The sequence below is a fragment of the Meriones unguiculatus genome, assembly GCF_030254825.1.
Source record: "Meriones unguiculatus strain TT.TT164.6M chromosome 13 unlocalized genomic scaffold, Bangor_MerUng_6.1 Chr13_unordered_Scaffold_33, whole genome shotgun sequence".
NCBI lineage: Eukaryota > Metazoa > Chordata > Mammalia > Rodentia > Muridae > Meriones > Meriones unguiculatus.
The window spans coordinates 691,765-704,687 of NW_026843645.1; positions in this window are offsets into that span (position 1 = coordinate 691,765).

Consider the following 12,923-nt stretch of genomic DNA (forward strand, 5'->3'; position numbering starts at 1 on the left):
TGCAGCACAGGAAAAATTCTCATGTTGTATGCTAGTGACACCAAGTCCAGCATACTTTCATTGACAGCCAGGTTGAGCGATTTGCCATAGGGTATCAATTTGCTCCTGCAAGAGGTCAATCCTCTGATTGAACACCATCAAGCTTCCTTTTAGTTGAGCATTAATTCCTTTATGTACAACTAAGGCATGAGCTACATTGGCTAAATGATTATTCAGGGTCTGAGCAGTCTGCCCAGTATGACTCATGGCTAATGCCCTGGTGGTAGCTCCAACAGCCGTCAATGAGATGGTAGTAACAATGGTGGCTGTAGTTCCAAGATCCCTTTTCTGTCTGAAGAGAGTCATAGCGTGAGGGGCATCAATGGGCACAGGCACCCAGTGAGGCATGCGAGTAACCAGGGCATACCTAAATTTACTAGCATTCCAGCATTGGGCAAAAAAGCAAGTATCATTACCACAATTACTTGGCTCTATCTGGCTAATGCATGGGAGTGTTAGCAGGCCTTCTGGTGTTGGTCTCCTTGGTTTGCCTGTGGTATATATGCAAGATTAGAGTCTCACAACAGTGTGATGCAGCCATGATCATTCAGGCCTTTACAGCCATTGAAGCAGGACATTCTCCCCAAGCATGGTTGGATACCATAAAAAGCTAAAATGATACGCTCAGGATGCGAGGCTAAGCACTGCACTCAGGGTCAGCCGCTTTGGACCCAGAGAAGAGCATGTCTGATTGCATGCGGGTTGATGCCCCAGGTCCCGCCTCTGAGAAAAAGGTATCGGACGGGTCTGATGCTCTTTGGGTGGATGACACCTAAATGAACATCTGTACAAAGTCCCAATTTATTTCTAATATCAGAGATCAGACCTCTACTCTTGCCTGATGCGTCTAAAACAAAAAGGGGGAACTGTAGAGAGCTGCGGAATGCTATGCCTTAAAGATGGAGCTGGTTTCCGCCTTCCACCTTCCCGATGGTGAGTGCTCTCTATCACGAACAACTCCACATTTGGCTAAGGCCGAGGATCTGGCTTGCTTCTATGTAGGTGGACCTATCTGCATTGCCCCCGTGGCACGCCTGGGTTGGCTACCCAGAGGCTATTTAAGCTGTGGGCTGGCTTTCCCCGGGGTCCGAGGATTGTTCAATGTTCCTGAATAAACTGCATTGAAAAAAAAAAAAAAAACGATGTGGTACTTTCATAGAAACATATTGGTGGATCAGTGGAATTGAATCAAACACCCAGAAATAAACCCACATACTTACAACACCCGATTTTTGACAAAGAAGCCAAAACCATTCAATGGAAAAAAGAACAACCAATGGTTCAACCAATGGTGCTTGTCTAACTGGATGTCCACATATAGAAAGAGAGAAATAGATCCATACTTATCACCCTGCACAAAAGTAAAGTCTTTGTGGATCAAATACCTCAACATAAAACTAACACTCTTAATCTGTTATTTAAAAAAGTGAGGAAGAGGCTTGAACACATTGGCACAGAAGACAAGTTCAAGCACAAGCTCTAAGATCAACAATCAATAAATGGGATTTCATGAAGCTTAAAAGCTTCTCTAAAGCAAAGGACACTGTCAGCAGAACAAAATGATGGCTTAAAGACTGGGAAAGGATCTTCACCAACTCTACATCTGACAGAAGGCTAATATCCAGAATATATAAATAACCCAAGAAATCAAATAATCCAATTAAAAATTGGGTACAGAGCTAAAGAGAAATTCTCAACAGAGGAATATTGAACGGTGTAGAAACACTTTAAAAATGCTCAACGTCCTTAAAAATCTGAGAAAGGACTCTGAGATTCCACCTCACACCCATCAAAATGGCTAAGACCAAAAACTCAAGGGACAATACATGCTGGAGTAGATGTGCAGAAAGGAGAACCCTGCTCCATTGCTGGTGAGAATCCAAACTTGTACAGCTGCTTCAGAAATCAGTCTGGCACTTTCTCAGAAAACTGGGAATACTGCTACCCCAAGACTCAGCTAAACAACTCCTAGGCATATATCAGAAAGATGCTCAACCATACAACAAGGGCATGTGCTTAAATATGACAATAACAGCTTTATTCATAATAGCCAGAATCTGGAATCAAACTAGATGTCCCTCAATGGGGGAATGGATACAGAAATTGTGGTACATTTACACAAGGAAATACTACTCAGGTATTAAAAACAAGAAAATCATGAAATTTGAAGACAAATGAATGGAACTAAAAAAGATCACCCTGAGTGATGTATCCCAGAAGCAGAAATACATGTATGGTATATATTCACTTACAAGTGGATATTAACCATACAATATAGATTGGACATACTAAAATCTACAGACTTTTAAAAGCTAAAGTACAAAGAGGAACATAGGGAAGATGCTTAATTCTCATTCAGAAAAGAAAACAGGATAGACACCAGAACCCATAGAAGAGAGAGAACAGGATAGGAGCCTTCCACGGATGAACACTAAGTGACTCCACTCAACAGGTGATTGAAGCAGATGGAGAGACCCACAGAAAAATTTTGTATAGAGCACAAAATGTCTTATTGAAAAAGTAGGAGATAGAAGGACCTAAAGGTGTCAGGAGTCACACAAGAAGATCAACAAAGCAAAAAAAAAAAAAAAAAAATCTGAGTCCTGGGGCCCTGCAGAGACTGATGCATCAACCAAAGAGCATGAGAGTACTTAGAGCCCCTGCTCAGATATAGCCCATAGACAGCTCTGTCTCCATATGGGAATCCTAGTAAGGGGAGAAGGGACGGTCTCTGAACTCAGTTGCTTGCTTCCTGATCACTTCTCACTGGTGGGGACAACTAGTAAGCCCACAGGTGAAGAGGATACAGGGAGTCTTAATGGAAACTGATAGGCTAGGGACTGATAGGACCTTCCCTATCAGAGGACAACAGTAGAAGGATAGGGGAAGAGGGGGGAGGAATAGTGGGACATAGAGTAGATGAGGGAGGGGGCTACAATTGGGATACAAGGTGAATATATTGTAAAAATTAATGATAAACATGGGTGACAGAATGAAGCATAAATAAGACACAATTTACTGAGAAATACACAAAAATACTCACCATCTTTAATCATAGATCTAGCTAGAAAAAAAAACTTCAGCAACCAATACCTCAAATGACAAATAATGTATGTTTAGTGTCCTTCTTGGCACTATAATAAAAGAGAATGTGATAGCATGTATACAATATTATTGGAAATCTTTCTTCATGGACTGAACATGGAGTGACTTGTAGGAGATGAGATGTTGATTTACTTTATCCCCCAGATTAGCAGGAATGTATCCCTTGCTGAATTCGAGAGTACCCAAACCTAGAGAGAAAGCAGTACCTGCCCATGGCAGTGACCTTCCTGTCTTTGAGGATCCTCTGTGCTCAGCCCTGGCCTGCATGGCTCTGTGCTTATCTTTCGGCACAGCTATAGTTTTGGGGATCTTTCTCAAGCACCATGACTCACCCATCATTAAGTCCAATAACCAGACTACAATAAAATACCTTAGTGAAATTATTTATCCCTACTTTTAGTAAGTTTATATAAAGTGTATATCTATATCAAAATTGTACATCCACAGTGGAAATCAGTGTGCAGAATTCTCAAAATGATGAAAATAAATCTACCATATGAACCACTTATAACTTTCCTTGACATATGCACAATGGACTCAACATCCTCCTTCAAAAATATTTTCTCAACTATACTCATTGCTATTCTGTTCACAATAGGTACAAAAAGAGAACACCTAAATATCCTTCAACTGATATAGATAAGTGAAATGGTACACACATAAGTAGATAGAAATATAAATGACGATGTTGATTTAGGTAACTCAAATCCAGAAAACAGATTTCACATGTCCTATCTACTCTGAAGCATATAGCTCTAGATCTTCAGTTGTGAGTATTCACCCTAGTGTGAAAGAAAAGAAAGAGTGTGGCGAAAGACTGGGGACCAGCCCCAGCAATTGATAGTATCCAGAGAGGAGGGAAGGATAAGGTAGGGCAGAAATGAGTCAGACATGGTTGTCCAAAGAAACTGAGAGTCTTGTCTGACTGGCAGTCAGAGTGCTTCTTTATTTAGACAGAACTTAATAATAAAAGATAGCTTCAGATTGTTCTAAAACATAGATCATATCTTTTTTTTGTTCCCAAACAAGTGTTTTAGCTGTCTCTTGGTCATACATTTAGTCATCACTGATAAACCTTATCTTTTGCTATCATTTTTCCTCATCAACCCCTAATCTGACATTTTTGAGAATCTGGAGGCATATTTGCCACAGCCTGGAAGCCCATTCTCAGGTTGGAAGCATTCTCAGATTCAATGGCAAAAGATAGAAAATCTTTAAGCAGGCTTGGACATATTGCTTTGTCCTGAGAAGTATATTATCAAATTTTAACGGACAGCCTCAAGAAAAACAATTTAGGCTAAAGCAGCAACAGTTACTATTCAGTTCCTGGCATAATGCAATGTCCATACCTCATATCTTTGTACAATTTATTTATGTGCTAAATCTAAATATTCTTTCATTATTTTGGTCATACAACACCACAGTGATACTGTGAAAGCTGTTATTTCTAGGAAAAGGAGGTCATAATACCTCACTTTTAAAATCATTTTTACAAAACATTCTTTGTCCTTCATTATAGATCCTAGTTTCAGGTGAAGATGTCTCCAGCCATTCACTTACAGTTCCATAAAGTCATTGAGGGGCATACCATATGTAGCTCCTAATCTTATATGCCAAGTAATCACCTGAGAATACAGCAGTACTAGGTATTTAATCTCAAATACTATCAACTCTCCTAGCACTACAAACTTTGTTTGCCTTTTTAAGAGTATGTTCTGATTATTTTCTTCTTGAGGAAGCACAGGGGTAGATTTTGCAAGACTATCTTGGAGCTGAAGTCTCATAAGTAGTTATCTGCCATTTTTATGTGAGTTACAACTTCCACATTCATGCAGGGCTAGATTATTGATATTCATCCATAAAGACATTCATGTAGGGCCAGATAATTGATATTTCCCCTAAAAATGAGAGGGGCAGTATGCTCAGGATTTTTGTGGGGAAGCTTATAAGCAGTACAACAGAGTGAAGACATAAATGATTCATTAAAAATTTTTCCATTTCTCCCCAGGCTGTACAAGTACTGAAAGCCCTCTAAGCATGTAGCAAGTGGAGATCAAGACCAAGCCTGAAAGATAGCATGAGCTGCATATTGTAACATGCAGCTCAGCTGTTCTGGATCTTTGTCAAATAGCTGTGCTGACTTCATGGCTTTAACTGTATATGAACTTTGGTGAGGTTTTAATCCATTTGAGGTGACTTTATGTGAAAATAAGCTCCTATTTCTATGTTTCTACATATATACATCTAGTTTGGTCAGTACCATTTATGAAGATTTTATCTGTTTTTCCAGTGTGTATTTCTAGCTTTCCAGTGTGTATTTCTATTTTTTGTTATAGTACTAGTGCATTTACGTAATCAACTATTATTCACATATTTAAAAAATCAAATCATGAAACATGAAGGTAAATGCACATTTTCAGGTAACTGAGAGTGAGAGAACCTAGACCCCAAAAGAGAAATAGGGTATGTATTTGTTTTACATATATATCAGTTGCAAGATGTATGATAAGCAAGCAACTGAACATAATACTGTAGGGGATACATACAGATTAAGAACTGGAGCTTAGGGGAGGCAGAGATTTCTCCATAGGAAAGGGAAATAAAATACTTGGTATAAGTGGAAGGTGGGCTAAAAAGATAGAATTGAGGGGGATTGGGAAAGGAAGAGGGCAATGAAAAGGTAACATGAGAAAAGAAAGGTAAAATTAAGGGTCATTTGTTTGGCACAGTGGAAACCTAATGCAATAGAAACTTTCTAAAATATATACATATAAGAAGCCAATATAAATGAAATCACCACACAAGAACAAAGTACCAACTGGAAATCTCTTGTCACTAAATTAAGCATCCAGTACTGGTAATGGTTTATATTTAACTGAGGTATTGGCCAAAGTAGTGTGATTGTAATGCCAAAACAATACAGGCTTTTGCCAAGACTATAGCAGCTTTCCATAAATTGACTGCAGTGCCCTATTTCTGGAGACAACACTTAAACTACATTGAACATAGATAAATAGAGCTTGTGCCTACATAGAACCTTCACACTTACATTCTAGCAACTTTGATATGGGAAATACTCTGCAACTACAAGAGGATAAACATAAACACTAACCCAGCTACCAAACTTTTGAACTATAACAATTTTCTACGTGTAAGACATATTAGTGCAAGAGTTGTAGGAGTAAAAACCAATCTATAGTTTGACTTAAGGCCCACTTCACATGATGGAATCCACACCTGACACTGGTTTATTGATCAAGAAATAGAAATTACACAGCCCATGGTTCTGGGGGAAAAGCAAATACTGCATTCTACTAAAAATACACCATTTTGCTATACTCATAGACCAGTATCTTGTTCAGCCATCATCAAAAAAATGTCATCCTGCATCTGATGGAGACAAAATCAGAGACCCATAGAGAAAATAGACAGTCAGTGAGAGACCTCAGAATATGCCCATCAGGCTCTTAAGTAATTCAGCCAGAAGAGTGTAAGAGCCAGAAAAGAAAGAGGATATCAAAGAACAAAGCACTATAAATTAAGAGGACTGAAGAATAGATAAACTGTGAGAGACTGAGGCAGCATGCACTAGGCCTTTAGTGTTCTGCCCCTAGCCCTATCTCTAATTGATAAGTGCTTGCAAATGAAAATGTAGTTTTCTCCAAGGGACACTCATTTTATCCAAGGGACTACTCTTAATTGTATTTTTAAGAGTACATTCCAATAGGTAGATGGCCAAAAATTTCCCTCACTGGCAAGTTTAGATTACCATGTCCTAGAATTCTGGCATGCATTTAAATTTTTTTATCATAGTTCTCATTTTAATTTGCTGAAGATTTTTTTTTCTATTTTTAAAGCTACATGTCCTCTGTGTGTATACCATTGCTTCAAGTTTAATATTCTATGAGATTCCTGCATGTATGAACAAGTCTGCATCATTTCCCAACTTGGGCTCTTTTTCTTTTTCTTTTCCTACTCGGATGTGCTTACTTTTATCTTTTTGCTATTTTATTTTCTTATTATACATTATAGCCCTCCCTTTTTAATATGAGGGAGAATTTAGACAGGATAGGAGAGGAGATAGGAAAGAGTTTCCAGGATTAAAGGAAGGGAAAACTTTAATCCGGATGAATATGTAAGTAAAGTGACTATTTTTAAAAGAAAAAAAAAAGGAGAAGGAGGAGGATGAAGAGAAAGAATAAAGAAGGAGGAGTTGGAGAAAAAAAAAAGAGAAGCAGTAAGAGGAGAAGGATGAGAAGATGATGATGAAGAAGAAGAAGAAGTAAAAGAAGAACAACAATTGTGTCAAAAGAAATGTTAAATAGCCATGCACAAAAGAACCAGAAAATCTGAAAAGTGCGAAAAAGTAATTTATGAATAATAGAAATAGAAAAAGAAGAAAAAACTCACATCAAAATCCTAGAAAATATTTTCAGCCAAATAATAGGAGAATGTATCCTTAACCTAATGAAGAAGGGGTAGCCTATTAAAAGTATATAGAACAACAATTAAAGTGTACCAGAAAAGAAATTGTGTTCAGCACATAAAATTAAAGCATTAAATGTAAAGAAATTATATTAAACAAAGAAGGGATATTAAAAGTTTCAAGTTGATAATACTAGGTTGCATATAAATTCAGGCTCTTTAGAATAACTCCTGATCTCTCAAGAGAGAAAGAATGAATAATCTCAAGCATCAAATTAGGAGGCAAAAACCCCACACCATAACTACAAAATAAAGGGAAATAATAAACATTGCTCATTGAAATCTCTCAACTTGGATGTTCAATTCTCCAATAGAAAGACAGGAACTAACAGAATGGACTAGACAACAATATCCATTCTTCTGCTGCATCTACTGAACACTCTTTATCATCCAGGTTGGACAGCATCTCTGTGTAAATGATGGAAGGAGACAGTAGAAGAAAGTGGACCAAAAAAGTTTAGGGGAACTTTATCTTATAGAGTTCACATAAATACCTAAAATTCTTGAGTCAATTTAAAAGAGTATGTACTGTACACACTGAATGAAGAGTTGCACTGATATCCATAAGAAACAGGTGACTTGGGCTGGTTCAGCATACATCTACACTCATGTTTACTGAAGCACAGCTTACCATGTGCTAAGATAGAATGGACTTGATTGTCCTGAATCACATGAGTGCAAAATATAATATTATTCATATTTTTTATATTCATGGAAACATGTACTTTGGTTTTTTGAGTTTTTTTTGAAAGTTTGGACAGTTTATTGTTGGTGAAGTTCCAAGGGAAATGCTACAATGATCTGTTATAAATGCTACAAAAATTGAACTATAATTTCTGAGGGTGTTATGAGCATTACTTCCTTTGGATGTCCAATGGATTTGAGAAGCTGCATGCTTCAAGGTGACATGATGAGATGGTTCTTTTAGCTATGTGCTCCAACAACAGCCCTTACTATTATCCTTATATATCCTAAAAATTGTTATCTTTTATTTTCATTAGTGAATGGGGAGTTACTCTAAGACTTTCCATCTTTCTTTATAATTGAAATCTCTTTTTAACATAATCACATTATTTCTTGTTTCTGTCTTCCCTACAAAATCTCTCATATAGCCCTCTTTTGGCTCTTTCAATTTCAAGTCTTGTGTTGCCAATAACTGCTATTACATGTATCATGTGTGTGTGTGTGTGTGCAAGAGCAAGAGAAAACATTTAACATTTCAAGAAAGGCAATCATTTTACTTTGAAATTGTGGATGAACTCAAAATGTATCATCAAAAGTTATGACCTGAGCTAGAAACAGAAATCAAACATTGTTTGACTTCAGTCCTAATTGGGCTAAAAGCAGTCAGTGCTCTGAAATAAGAATTGAATAGTCAGTATTAGAGCCTGAACATCAGGGTGTAGTGGCATGACTTGTCAAAGAACACATTTCAGTGACAAGAGGAATAATATAAAGAAATACCTCAGGGTGCATGCATAACAGCTATTAATAATAGCTTACATTGTTTACTTGAGAAATATTCTGTGTATGTTTTTTTTTAAATCTCAATAACCTAAATGTTATAATTACTGTGTAAGAGATATTAATTTATTTATATATTATTTATTCTTCCATCGATTTTCCTTCCATTTTCACCCTCCAGAGTTTTGAGTAATCATTCTTTGCTCCTTTGAAAATTAAAGCCAATTTTTCATAAACTATTTTTACACACTTAACATCAAAATTTGATTTGTAAAATATTTTACAATATTATAATACTAGGAATATATGACAAACCACTGAATTTTACCAAGGGTATTTATTATATATAGTATTACAGGAAAAAAGGAAAATGAGTAGAGATGAAATACTATTCTTTCTAGTTGTTTTTAAGAGACAGTTGCCTGAGTCCAGCCATCTCAGGAAAAAAAAAAAAAACACCTAATTTTTTTTCTTTTTTATTATTACAGTTTATTCACTTTGTTTTCTAGCTGTAAGCCCCTCCTTCATCTTCCACCAGTTACAAACTACCTCCCTCTTCTACCCCTATACCCCTCTCCTAGTCCAATGAAAGGGGAAGTCTTCCTTTCCTACTATCTTCTCAAGTCTTACCAAGAATGGCTGCACCTTCTTCCTCTCTGGCCTGGCAAGCCTGCACCTTCCAGGAGTAGTTGATCAAGTAGCCTGCCACTGAGTTCATGTCAGAGACAGATGCTGTTACCCTTAATAGGGAACTCACATGGAAACTGAGATACTTATGAGCTACATCTGAGCAGGGGTTCTAGGTGTTCTTCATGCATGGTCCTTGGTTGGAACAGAACTCCCAGGTCCCATATTTTTTGGCTCAATTGGACTCCTTGTGGAAGGCCTCTCCCATCCATGTCTTTCTATCTCCTGAATCTTCCATATTATTCCATGCTCTCTGCCCAAAGTTTGGCTATGAGTCTAACCATCTGCTTCAATACCCTCCTAGGTAGATTCTTTGAGAGGCCCTCTGTGGTAGGTTCCTGCCCTGTTCCATGTCTCCTCTCATTACTGATGTCTATCCTGTTTTCCCTTCTAAATGAGGATTAAGCATTTTCCCTAGGGTTCTTCCTGTTGTTTATATCCTTTACGACTATAGATTTTAGTATTTTAATCCTATATTATATGACTAATATGCACATATAAGTGAGTATATACCATAAGTGTCTTTCTGCTTCTGGATACCTCACTCAGAGAGGGTGGTCTTTTCTAGTTGCATCCATTTGCCTGCTAATTTCCTTGTTTTTAATTGCTGAATATATTGCATTGTATAAATGTGCCACAATTTCTGTGTCTATTCCTCGGTTTGGGGACATCTAAGTTGTTTCCAGATTCTGGCTATTGTCAATAAAGCTGTTATGAGTAGAGTTGAGCAAATGTCCTTGTTGTATGGTTGATAATCTTCTTAATATATGCCCAGAGTTGGTATAACTGAATATTCTAGTAGCACTATTCATAATTTTCTGATAAAGCACCAGATTGATTCCCAAAGTGGTTGTACAAGTTTATATTCCCACCAGCAATGGAGAAGGGTTCCCTTTTCTCCACATCCAGTCCAGCTTGTGTTGCAGATGATGTGATATAACACTAAAAAATTCAACCAGGGAACTCCTACAGCTGATAAACAACTTCAGCAAAATGACTGGATACAGAATTAAATTTAAAAATTCTGAAGCCCTCCTTTATACAAAAGACAAATGGGATCAGAAAGAAATTAGGGAAACAAAACCCCTTTACAAAAGCCACAAATAACATAAAGTACCTTGGTGTGACTCTAATCAAGCAAGAGAATGACTTGTATGAAAAAAAGGAAGATATCAGAAGATCTCCCATACTCCAGGATTGGAGGATTAACATAGTAAAAATGGCCACTCTACCAAAAGAAATCTAAAGACTCAATGCAATTCCAATCAAAATACCAGCACAACTCATTACAGACCTTGAAAGAACAATTCTCAGTTTCATATGGAAAAACAAAAAACCCAGAATTGATTTAAAAAAAATGCCTGCACAATAAATATTTTCTGGAGGTATCTTCATCCAAGATCTCAAGTAGTACTATAGGGCAACAGTAATAAAAAATGGCATGGTATTGGCAACTGTACTTTAAATCTTAAAGGGGTGTGCATCTACTCACTAATCATTTTTATTAAATCACATCAAGAAGCTGAGGGGAAAAACCAATATAGGGGAATTAACTGCTGTCTCAGTTTTAGATGCAGTTTGATGGAGTCCAGACAGCCAATGCTACCTTGGGCTATTGTTTCAGATCATCAACCTTAAAACATCCACGGCTTTACTATTAATAGTGTACTTTTCTTAACTTTAAATTGTTCTCTAAGATTTTTTACATCAGAACCATTAGCAAAAACATCTTCCCTGACCTTGTTAAACGATCTATTTTTCCAAATTGTTTCTAAGTATAATGGTCATTGCTAACAATCTATATCTATGGATCCTTTCAAGGACAGTGGTTAATTCATTAATCTGCTCCAGTAAACATGTGAAAAGAGATCAAGCATTGTTAATTTTAAATGCCAGTCATATTGCCCAGTGATGAGATAGAAGCCTTCTTAGAGTTTTCATACAAGTCATGTTATAAGGTATGTGGACATCATAAGGGCAACAAGAAGGGATATGCTACATAAGAGCACAAAGTCCTCAGGAAAAGCAGTTCTTGGGATTATGCTATGCCAAGACAAACTCATCATGACTATGCTAACAGGGGAGCCACATTCCATGAATTCTACAGCTGTTCTGCTGTTGCTCCTGCATGGCTTTTGACAGGACCAGGTAGCCAAAATAGTTTGCCTATATATGGTTGAGTGGGGAGTGTGGTTAGCTCAGGCCATGGGAAGAAGAATCAGGATATTGCATGGGCTGTACTAGCCTGGAGGACTAGACAATATGGAAGGAGTTAAAGATTGCTGGGAGAAAATGGCAGGTAGATTTGATTTGATATGTTAACTAGGAACCTCTGCCATTAGTTCCAGGTTTGAATCCTACTTCTATGGTAACATAAATTTCAGAGAGAGAAGCATGGTCTCCATTGGATAGTAATCTTCAAGTGAGCCCACAGGGAAGAAAGGTGATAAAGACAAAGATTCTGTTTTTCTTTTCTATCTATAGATCTTCCTTATTCTCTTTGAGGGAGGGCAGTTACCCAAACTAAACTCAAATTTTTGCTCTTTTGTTTTGTTTTACTTACTATTTTTTTATTTTGCTAATTGTTTTTATTTTTCACAATTTATTTATTATATATGCTGATTGAAGGTCACTCCCTCAACTCTTACTGGTCCCATCCTCCCTCTGTGTTACCCACAATCCCTGTCCCTAGTCCATTCAAAATGGGAGTTCCCCTGATCTGCAATCCTCCCATACTTTATTGGAACACTTTTCAGCTATGAAAAACAGGGAAATAAAATTTCTGCTCTTATTTCTTCTCCATAGGCCACTGTGCTCACCTCAGAAGAATTCATACCATGAAGCTTGCCTGCAAGCTTACTGTGAAATCAACACCAGGTATAACTCATTTTAAAGAGTTCCACCCCCAAGACAGTGTTTTAGCATCTCATATCCAGAAACATGTGAAATTTGAAATGATATGATGTGTGAAACATTTTATCACAAGCATTTCAGAGAAAAGCCTGCTTGGAGGCTGTTTCCTACCAGCCCAGGAAGGAAGGAGGGCCAGAAGATGAGGTATAAAGCTTGGAAGACCCACAAGCATAACAGTGATCAGACACACTGGGAACGACCTCAGAAAGTAAGTTCAACTTTAATTCCAG